The sequence below is a fragment of the Otolemur garnettii genome, unplaced genomic scaffold (assembly GCF_000181295.1).
Source record: "Otolemur garnettii isolate 467f Iridium unplaced genomic scaffold, OtoGar3 scaffold00010, whole genome shotgun sequence".
NCBI lineage: Eukaryota > Metazoa > Chordata > Mammalia > Primates > Galagidae > Otolemur > Otolemur garnettii.
This window is the reverse complement of record NW_003852405.1, coordinates 34,873,587-34,885,003: the sequence shown is the minus strand read 5'-3', so window position 1 is coordinate 34,885,003 and position 11,417 is coordinate 34,873,587. Positions and strand designations below refer to the sequence as shown.

General features: G+C 42.4%; 1 non-coding gene across 1 annotated transcript; it reads right to left on the bottom strand.

Annotated features, from left to right (window-relative positions):
• Positions 1-7,405: 7,405 nt before the first annotated feature.
• Positions 7,406-7,484, bottom strand: LOC111723315. The gene has a single exon (XR_002771886.1). It is a non-coding gene; the product is annotated as a small nucleolar RNA SNORD45 (small nucleolar RNA).
• Between the last annotated feature and the right edge of the window lie 3,933 nt (positions 7,485-11,417).

Sequence of the window (11,417 nt, the reverse complement as noted above, 5' to 3'; positions counted from 1 at the left end):
ACTCTCAACCAGGGAAATGGAAGTGGCCACGGGGGGAAGCGGGAGAGAGAAAAACGAGAATCCATAGAAACTGTAGCTTAGTAAAAGTCCAAAAACAGATATTCTGAGTTCAGATCCATAATCAACACAAAACATTTTTGTTTTGATGATAGTGGGACAGGCAGGACCTCTCCATGGCTATGATGATGGTTAATCAAAGCTGAAATAAAAATCTTAATTGAATCAGAGAGATAAATGTGATTATTCCTATCAAACATTAGTTTTACTTTTTGTATGACAGTAATATGTGTAATTGACAACATTACAGAATTATTTTTGTGTAAACATAGTTATCATTATTGAACAATAATTATAGAGCTATGAACTTGGATTTCCAAGGACAGAGAAGAATAATGAAGTAAATAATACTCAATGGTAGGGATATGCTTCACTTCCAAATATCTGAGTTAGGATAGTCGTATCTTGAAGGACTCTGATGGCTTTCTGGGAGCTCTTCTCAGAATTCTCACTCTGAGTCCAGGGCAGGTGCACCCACTCTGTGCTGCCAGGGCACAATTCTTATCACCCCACTGTTAGACTTGAGAACATTTATTTTTCTTCTCCGTATAGTAAGCTTTCTTATAGTAGGAGCATATGTTACTCGATTATTATGTGTTCTAGTTATTGGTCACTGTATAAAATAACTCCAAAACTTTGTGACTTAAAAAAACAACGATCGTACATTTTGTTCACAAATTTGCCATCTGGAGGGGGCTCAGTGAAGAGGCATTGTTCTTGTTCCACGCAGTGGCCATGAAAGGCTGAAGCACTTCCGAGATGGCTCCTCTGAATGGTATCTGAGCTCCCCATTCCTGCATACCAGCTCAGACGCAGCTGTGTAAAGAGATAACAAGCATGTGCATTTCACATAGTTCTTTGTGAGTAGCGGATTTGAGGAAGATTAGCTCGTGGCTCTGCTCAGGGTCTGTCACACTAACGTAGCTAGGGCACTTTCTAGGGCTGCAGTTGCCTGAAGGCTTGATGCAGGCTGGAGATGATGTTTTCAAGAGGGCTCACCCACATGCATGGGAAGTCTGCACTGCCTGTCGGCAGAAGACCTCAGTTCCTCACCATACAGACCTCTCTACAGATGACTCAGGGGACCTCATGACATAGGACCTGGCTTTCTTTAGACTCATCAAGGAGAGAGCAAAACAGAAGTTGCAATGGCTTTTAATGCTTAGCCTAAGAAGTCACACGTTGCTATTTCTGCCATATCCTGTTGGTCACATGGCTCAGTCCCATGTAGCAAGTGAGGGTACTGCACAGACCATGAACACCAGAAGGCAGAGGTTATTATGGGCTGATCTAAAGGCTGGCAGGCTATCCCAGCTGGTGAACTGGCATCAGCCATTACCTGTGATTTCCCACAAAACTACTGGGCCTTATATTATGTAACACTGGCCATTTAGCATCACTCTTTCCAAAACAGACAATAAAATCACGGAAATTGCTTTCACAAATGATTTTGTAAAGGCTATGATGACATAATACTGTTATTAAAGTTGAATTAGTAGATAGTATATACATAGCATAGTCATTAAAGAATCAAATTTATAGAATTTCTTTCAAAGAGATGAGAAACTTATAAGGTAGAAAACTCAGAGGAAAGATAAGAAAATGATCCATGAAATTTTTAGTAATAAAATATGGCTTAGAATATGGCTTTCTCATAACCATAACACATAACAAAGGTATAATTCCATTTATTTTGCACTATTATACTAAGATACAGCCAAATTAATTTGGGCAATATTCATTTAGTTAAAAATAGCACTTGAAGCATTAATGTTTATGTTTTTATACTTTTTAACAAATTCAGCTAACTGAATGGTGGTAAGATCAAATTGCAATAGTGCTGGATCCAGTTTTACCTTTAGAAAATTCTTTTCCACTAAATTATAAAGGTTTTGTAAAATAAGGCAGGCATTTAATTGATGTCTCAAGGGCAGCACCATTCCCATGTAACAGTAACACATGTTCTCAATCAAAATGAACTTTTAAGACTGCTCTGTGTAGAATACGCCCTTTATTACGGACTCTGTGTCCCCAATAGTTTTCTAAGGACCTTAACCTATCTTGGCTTTAACCCTGCCCCTGAAGGGTGTTGGCAGCATCCAGTCTGGAGTGAGAAATGGTAATAAATGAACCAACAGCCCAATGAAGCTTCTAACAGCTGCATGCAAACCTCTGTGCACACTGGATTTTGTTGCTATTTCCCAAACAAGCACAAGATGCAGCAACTTGACTGTGACCTGAATAATCAGGGGAAAAAAAACTGCATTAATTTTCACCTTGAATAACTATAGCGAAGTTTATTAGCACTTCCCCTAGTAAATTATTTTGAAAACAAAGTCTATACTACTTTCGTGTATTAAATGCTGCCCACCATGAAAGTGGCGTGGCGGGCAGATGCACATTCACAGGGGAAAAATATCTCCTGCTAAATGCATTGCCAAGTATCAATAAATAGAAAAGACATTCTTCCCAGAGATGATATTTAAACTGAAGCCTAAAACATAAGAAGAAGGCAGATTGCAAGGAGCTCCAGGACAATGCTTCTAGTTACAGTGCAAGAGAAGTAGGGAGCCCAGGGCAGGAAACAGCTTAATGTACGGGGGTCCCCAGGGAACTGGCAGAAGGAAGGTCAGTGTAGAAGTGTAGGGATGGGAGAGAGAGATGCATGCGATTTGAACAGGTGGGTAGGCAACAAATTAGGCGGGCAGTACGTCCCACGATAAAGACTTCTTCCCAAGGACAGTGGAAAGAAACAGAAAGGTTTTGTATTCGTAAATATTATGATTGGATAAGGGTTTAGTGAATAGTTTATAAGGTTGCAAAGTGAAACCATGGGGGCAAATTAGCAGATAATCCCAAGAAGTTTGGAGCTGATGGCCAGTTACAGTGGGGTAGAAGCAGGGATGAGGGCAGGGAGTAGTTGTATTTGAAACGCATTGTGTAGAGTCAGGGGACCTAGAGGTGGGAGGAGTGGGGAATGTGCACGGGATGAAAGTGTCAGGGAGGACAGGTGGGGGTCTGAATAGAGCAAGATTCCCTTTCATTGCCATTTAGTGAAACCAGAGTAGACTTTGGGGAAAACAGGTTTAGGGGAAAAGTCAGTAGTTTCATTCTAGGATATGTTAACCCTGAGACGCTTGCAAATCATGTAAGTAGGTGAGTCAATTATTCTTTTGGTTGAAAGAAGCCAGAATATCAGGAAAAATCGCCCATGTATAAATGTAAATATGAGACTTGACAGCATGAAGATGATTTTCAAAGTCACAGGAATTGATGAGTTCACCTCGCAGGAATACATGAAATACACGAAGTCAAGGACCAGTGCTACGGTACACACAGGAGTTTAATAAAGGACAAGTCAAAATCTTCAGAAGAAAACCAGTACAGCTTAGTATCCTAAAAGTTAACGAAGGATCTGTTCAAAAAGAGAGTGGTCAGCTTTGTTGAAAGATACCTCAAGGCCCAATAAGACAAACACAGAAAATCCCTTTCAAGATTTAGCAACAGCAGAAATGTTTCTTCAAATTGAAGAACATCAATTGCTGTGGCCTGGTGGGGACAGAAGACTGATTATGAAGGTTAACAGAATTAATGGGTGAATTGGTAGGATGAGTCTTTCACAATATTATAAGCAAAGAGATGTGTAGAAACCAGGGGTCGTACGTGGGGTCACGGGCAGAGTTTGGTGGCATGGAGAATGTTCTAGCAGGTGCACATTGTGGTGGGGAACGTGCCACAGAAGGAGAAGGAGCTGAAGCAGAGAGGAGCCCTCTGGTCAATGCAGAGATTAGGAAAAAGGAATAGGCGAAGATAGGGTGGGTGTTAAAAGAAGGAGTCACACCCTCCGGAAGACGAGAAGGATGGAACCTGGAAACATGGAGGAGAGAAGGGCGACTCGCGTCAGTGACCAGAGGAGACGGGGAGAGAAGGGCGACTCCCGTCAGTGACGGGAGGAGACAGAGAGGAGAGAAGGGCGACTCCCGTCAGTGACCAGAGGAGACAGGAGGAGAGAAGGGCGACTCCCGTCAGTGACCAGAGGAGACAGGAGGAGAGAAGGGCGACTCCCCGTCCCTAACTAGAGGAACCGGAGGAGAGAAGGGCGACTCCCCGTCCCTAACTAGAGGAAACCGAGGAGAGAAGGGAGACTTCCCGTCCCTAACAGGAGGAAACAGGAGCTGATGAGTACAGAGGAGACAAGATGTGAAACGATCTTTCCAGAGACCGAGAAATCGGCGTTGCCGGAGAACACAGCAGAACAAATGTGTGGAATCAGAGACCCGTTGGAGGTTTGTACCTGCAAATTTAAAGTGAAACCAGGGCTGTGCAATTTTCTCTGGCAACGTTCATTTCCTCGGATGCAGGCCCAGGAAAGGAAATCATTTACATTCTTTATGGGTGGGGATGTATCACCTGATAACAACAGAGACAGAGGCAGAGGCGGGAAGCCAGCTGAGGCTCCTTGCTGAGGTCTGAGGGTCAGTACAGGCCACGGAACTTAACCTGGATCAGGAACGCAGCAAAGGCTTGGAGAAAGAAGCAAAGAGATCACGAGAAACGATGGGGTTTTAGGTCTTAGTGAAGTAGAAGAATTAAAGCAGTTGTGGTTCTAGAACAAATGCGTCAGATGTATGGAAAGTTAGGGCTAGCCACTGGGAGGTTTGAAACTCAGATCAAAGTGAAGCCTCAGTTTCTGATGTTGACAACATCAAATATGTATCCTGGGGAGCAGGCGGCTGAGGTGGGGTGCAGGGCGTAGTCACTGGAGGTGGAGAAGCAAAGGCCTGAGACGGAGTTTCCGTAGGGGTCACTGATGGGCAGGTCCCTGCGGGCACGTGGAGGAGGGAGGGACTGTGAGCCAGGAACAGAAACGCGGTTGTGTTTAGGGAACAAGAGTGCGGATGTAGCAACCTGCATATGTATTTTATGCAGTTGGTCTTTTCAGTGTAGTCAGATTTATTTCTCTTCTGTTTATGTAAATTCATGAAAAATGAGTTTTTTAAACACAGTTTTTCCATTACATATTCTGAAAATGCATGCATTGCAAACAAGGAAAACTCAGCACCGCAGTGCTAGGACAGTCTGAGTCCAGAAATGATGCAGGGGACATGGTCAAGACAAAAGCAGGGAAGTCACAGGGCGCAGGGCAGCCGGGCGGAGAGAGGAGGACTGCCGAGAGCAAATTACGCCATGAAGGAAGGGGTGATGAATTTAGAAGCAAATCATAAATTGTTTAAAAGGCACGAGTTGCCTATTCAGATCTTCTCCAGACATAAGCTGAAGTCCGCGGTCACTAATTGCATGGCCTGGAGTCTCAGCGGTACGTACCACGCAGTGATAGCCATGAAACCTGGTCGTTCTAAAGATTAAATGACGGAATATGCAAAGTTTCTTTACTGGTGAGGATACAGGCTGAGACGTTGTAACAAAGAGATCTAAAATTATAGTTGCTTTAAAAAGAAATATTTGTCTTAAAAAGAAATTTCTTTCTCTGCCACCTAACAGACTGAGGGGGGGTAGATGTGCTTTGCTCGGCACGGCCAGCGGGCTGTATTGTGGCCTGGCTGTCCTCATGGTTACAGCAGGCTGACCTCCGTGTCTGCATTCCTATCTCTGGGGAGACAGGCAAGTGGAGTCCAGGGCAGCCAGCTCATCTTCAGGAAGCTGGCACATGGTGGACCTGCTACTTCAACTGGCACCACCATCCCAAACTGTCACCTGAAGTGTGGTCTCTAGCAGGCCAGTCTTGGGTCTCTCACAAAAATGAGTAAGGGGGAAATGTAGGGGGAGAACTGTGGGGGAGAATTTCAGTCTCCATCACAACATCTATCCCAATAATTGATCAATATTATTTCTAATTAATAGTTCCATTAAGTACCTTTTTTAGAAATGATTTATCCTTTATCAGACATTTAAATGTAAGCATGTTGGACAATTATTTATAAATATATAGTAAAATTGGATTTTTGATAGTTATTGACATGACCTGTCGACATTTCAGGAACGCTTTACAAAGCCTGGTCTGTGGCTGAGGCTATTCAGTCACAAAGCGCAGGACACCATACGGCTTGGGTTTGTGGAGGACGTTAAAACAGAGCCTATGTTCAGACACTTGTTATATCCGGAGATCAGTGGGCATGAATGTGTTATTTGAACCAGAGAAACAGATTTGTGCAAGCAGACCCAGCCCAGGTAAAATGACTCATAAATACCATGTTAATAAAACACTCATAAATCAATTTCTATTCACTTAATTTAATAAGTGCCCTCACAGTAATACGTTATCTCTGCCAAAAAATCTGTAACTGTCTCGTTTAGTCACCTCTGCTCCATTTATTAAACATTTTTTTTGCTTATGAATATTTCTGGTTGTCCAGCACACATCCAGTGAAGCAAGAGAGTGTTTGCCTCCAACTCCACCAGAGCATTCCTGGCAATGAGTGTCTGCTAAAGAAAGCAGCCACTGCAGCTCCGGGGACACGTAAATCAGGATATTAACAAAAAACTAAATACTCCCAGATTTAAGGAGTTTCCATGAATATGCTTCATAGGACTAAAACAGGTCATTACAACTCAACATCAATTTTAATGAAAAACAAGGCCGCCCTAACCTCTACTGGCAAATGGAGATAATAGCTCTGTAAAATCAATGAAAAAATTATAAAAAGTAATTTTATTTTAAAACAATAACTTTCTTTCTTTCTTTTTGACCCAAAGTCTCACTCTGTTGCCACAGACTAGGGTGCCTTGGCATCAGCCTAACTCACAGCAATCTCAGACTCCAGCATTCAAGCAATCCTGCTTCAGCCTCCTGATTAACTGAGACTACAGGTGCCCTCCACAAGACCTAGTTGATTTTTATATTTTTAGTAGAGATGGGGTCTCACTCTTGCTGGGGCTGATCTCAAACTCCTGAGCTCAAGGGATTCACCCAGCGTGCCCTCTCAGAGTGCCGGGATTACAGGTGTGAGCCACTGTGCCTGGCCAACAATAACTTTTTAATAGATAGACCTGTGCGTAGGGGAAAGAGCCTTCCCGCCTCCCTCCTTTCTGTCAATATACATCATCTTCTCTAAGATCATTTTACAGTTTCCCTTCTCCAGAAGGAATTCCCTGGGGTTCCCCCATATTCCTGGGTTCTATTTTTTTTATTACTTTCAAAATAAGAAAGTTGTGACCTCATTAATAGTTACTATTCAGTGTTCTACCCCAAAGCATATATTCAATACATGAATTTCACTTTTGATTTCATCTTGGCACAGAAAAACCTTCAATTTAAAGTTTACAAGCATCTGACCAAAAAGAACTTAAAGCATTAAAGTTCTACCTTAGTCAAGATTCAAGTAATTTTCAGGTCTCAGAGTAATTCTAGAGCTAAAATAGTAATAAACAACTTTAGATTCAGAATACATGCCAGGTCATCATTGACCTCCTGTGTTCTATTTTTAATACTTTAAAAATATTTTAAGGCTTTTTAGACTTGCTGACCTCTGGGTCTATAAAACAGAACATTCTTATGATTTCATTGTTTAGTTACTAATATTATGAACACAAACAGAGGGAGAGAGATGAAAACCAACCTATACTCAGCACATATTTTATAAATATTTTATTTTTAAAGTATTAATCATTATTACATGCTGGTTACAACTCATGTCTCAGAATCAGATAATCATAGATTTGAATTGCCTGCTTGTCAATTTTTGCTTATTTAATCTTATGCAAAGTAGTCTAAGTATCTCATTTTGATAATTACACAACTTGTCCCGCACATTGCAGAGTGAATAAAGGCAATAATGTGTGTGAAGCTTTTGGGTCATCCTGGTACGGAGTAACTGTAAATAAGTGTTAGGCAGTCGTGATATTGCCAACTACTGCTGACGCTATAGCTGTGATAAGCTCAGTTACATAGGCGACAAACCCAGGTTTGAAGATTTTACGTGGCTTGAAATCACATGTAGAAGATTTAGAATTGAAAACAGTTCCAAGTCCAACTGTGCGGTGATTTCCTATCACTTTTTTATATTTTTTTTTTTGCGTCTTCCCCTCCATCAACAAACAGCTAAGCAAATGTTGTTGTTTTCAGAAGGATGGTAAGGGCAGCAGCTCACATCCGGGCAGGGGGTTTGCTGGCTATCCTGTACCCTGCAGAGGTTGAAACAGAGAGATATTACTGATAATTGCATGCTTATATAGTGGGCTCCTGTTACTTTTCACATGTTATCATTAGATAGACCGAGGTTTTAATTATTAAGTTGCTTTTGTTCTGTAAATCCAGCTGCCTCCCTTCTCCATGCCTTGTCTTTAAGGGAAGAAGAGGGAGAAGGTGCCCAAATGGGTCAGACCGAATGCAGACCGTGTGGGCGGTGAGCAGTGAAGGAGCTCAGCTCGATCTGCAGAGTCTGCGTGACTCTCTGTCAGACTCTGGAGCCCACATCTTTACTACACTGTACTATGCTGCTTTCCTCGAGAGAAATGATGTTTATTATCTTCTTAGAAGCAGCGTAAGAACTTCAAAGATGCTAAGTGTTGGTCCAAGCAAGGAGTTTAAAGAGAAATTCAGATTCAGTTGCCAAAGAGAGAACGTACAAATTCCCAGGTGAAGGGCCAGCGTTCTGAGCTGCCATGCTGCACCTGTATCCCGTCTTTGGGAGCAATTTGCAACCCAACCCCAGTTATGTTGTCACATGTGCACACACAGGGAGAGATAGACATGGGTGTGTATATAGCACTGTATGTGCACGTGTGCTTACGCATACATATGAATTCATACATGCGATACTCGTATACATACAAACCTTACAGTGAGTTCCTTCCAGGGTTTTACACTTTGTTTCTAATTCACAAGGAATTTATATTTTGTATTTATCTCAAGACATGCACGTGTGTTGGCATCACTTGCTGGAGCCTAGTAAATAAGCTCTATGTGGCTCCCACGCTTCTCAGGCATGGACCCCTTTTAAAAGTGAGCTTATGAAAGGTGCTTTGGGAGGGCAGGATGGGCTGCAGGCAAATAGGACATGATTGTAATGTTCTGGACGGGGATGATGAGAAACTGAGTTAAAGGGAGATGTGATGATAGAGAAAAGACAAGTGGGAGCACCTGCAGCTGTGAGGCTGGATTAATGCTTGGAAGTTCAGCACGAAAACAAACAGGAACTTGGAATGAAGCTTGGAGCTGGCTTTGATGATGAATGAATGTATTTGTAAGAGAAAGGTGAAAGTAATTAAGAACAAGGTGTTTTAAGGGCAGTGCAATCCTAAAGGTCATTCAAACGAAAGTCAGCTATACAGAGTAACCAAAGGTTTAAGATATTTTATTTAAAAAATGATTTAATCATTTAAAAATCTCTCTCTGTCAGGAAAGAAGCCTGGGTCTGAGGTGACAGAGGGGTGGTGCCTGTGGCTCAAAGGGGCAGGCGCCGGCCCCATATACCGGAGGTGGCGGGTTCAGACCCAGCCCCGGCCTAAAACTGCAAAAAAAAAAAAAAATCTCTCTCTGTCAAGGAAAGAAGCCTGGGTCTAAGGTGACATGTCTCCAAGAGAAAAGCTGGGGGCAAGAGCACATGTGTCTGCCTAGCAGCCCTGGAGGGCGGGATGGGGTGCAGGGGGTGGCAGGCTGGGACTGGGTGCACAGCCCTGCATTCAGGGCCTGCTTAACCTCCCAGCCACATGAGCCTGGCTGTGCTCTGGTGGGGGCGCCTGCCAGGCCAGCAGCACCCAGCGATGGCAGGAACAAAGTCTCTGAGATAAGATGGGCTTGGCTTGTTCAAGGAATCCAGTGGGCCTGGTGTGTGGTACAAATTGTTTCTTGGTGGAAAAAGGAGGGAAAGACCATGACGTGGTCATGGTGTGATGAAGGTGCAGATAGACAACAGGCACTTACAAGAGCAAAGCACGAGAGAATACGATGAAAATGTGAGGGACACCTCAACTGCATGGAGCACGAGAATGTGTGAGGTTAATTTTGACAAGGAAGAACAGGCAGGATATTGTCAAAGACAGGTGGTGAGCTGATCATCTTAAAGGAAGGTGCTTATTTCTCATTTATGTAAGAGTGTGAGTTTGTAGCCTTGGCAGCAGGCCTCAGTCTGGGGCTCCCGCATTTGTATCAGGTTACTCTGTCTGAGCAGTCTGAGCTGTTTCCCCAGAGTGCAGGCATTGCAACCAGCAGGCACTGCCCCTTTCAAACAAGCGCACAGCATCACTGCATTTACCTGCATCACTCATAAATTTAGTCATGTGGCCGGTCTCACTGCAGATGGAGGTCCGCAAATGCAATCTTTATTATGGCTGGTACTCTACCCGGCAAATATCTCTACTCATCTGGAAGAGGAAAGAGAAAATATAAGACAAAATTGACGGTCTGTACCAAAGTTCTACAGAGAAAATATCCATAATCCAGTAACCAAGATAATAATGTGTAACTCTGCTCAGACTCCACTGATACAGACCGTTAACTATTTAACGGATCACACTCAGCTTAAGATGGTGCTAACCCCACCTCTTGTTATAGTTGGCTATAGATCTATTGCAAAATATTATTTGACTTGTTGAATTATTGAGCTAATAGGTTGTAGCCATTCTATATCCAAATAACAAAATTAAGTACCCATTCTATATCCAAACAACAAAAACTTCATAGGTTATATGTCAGATTCCAAATACTTTATTTCCTATAACACTCATGGATTTGTATATTACCATTTATAGGGGTGTCTTCTATTTCAGATTTGATGGATATGCATAGTCTATACAGCAATCTGCATTCCTGTGTCTTACAAAGGCCATCAGTTGACCAAACACATCTAGAACTGCTCCTGTGAGCCTGCAGCTGTGCGCACCGTGAACACATTAGTGCTGCTGCAGTGTCTGCAGTGCACTCGGCACAGACTGCTGCAGAGGCTCAGCAGAACATAGAGCAACCCGGACAGCAGGACGGACAGCAGTGTAACCACACATAGGCTATTCTGCAAGAAACATCAATCATCCTATATGATACCTAACTTCAAAATTTAGACTGTCAAGGAAACGTCATTGTCAATTTAGAATTATTGAAATAGAAATTTTGTGGCCAGAATTTAAAAAAGCATCATCTACATACATAAATGCAAATAGAAGTAATAATTGCTAGTCTGTTAAATGATGTAAGAGCTATTTTCTGTTGCTTGCATTATGAACTGAATAATAAATAGTCCCACGGCTAACAAAAATGATGGAATGAAGGAAGTGCATATTTTAACAACCAGGATGAGTTTTATTTATAATGTTTTTGAGAACGTTACCTTTAAAAATAAGATTTAGCACTCAAGAAATGATCACAATGGAAATCACTCCTAATTATAAAATCCCTGAACAGTTTA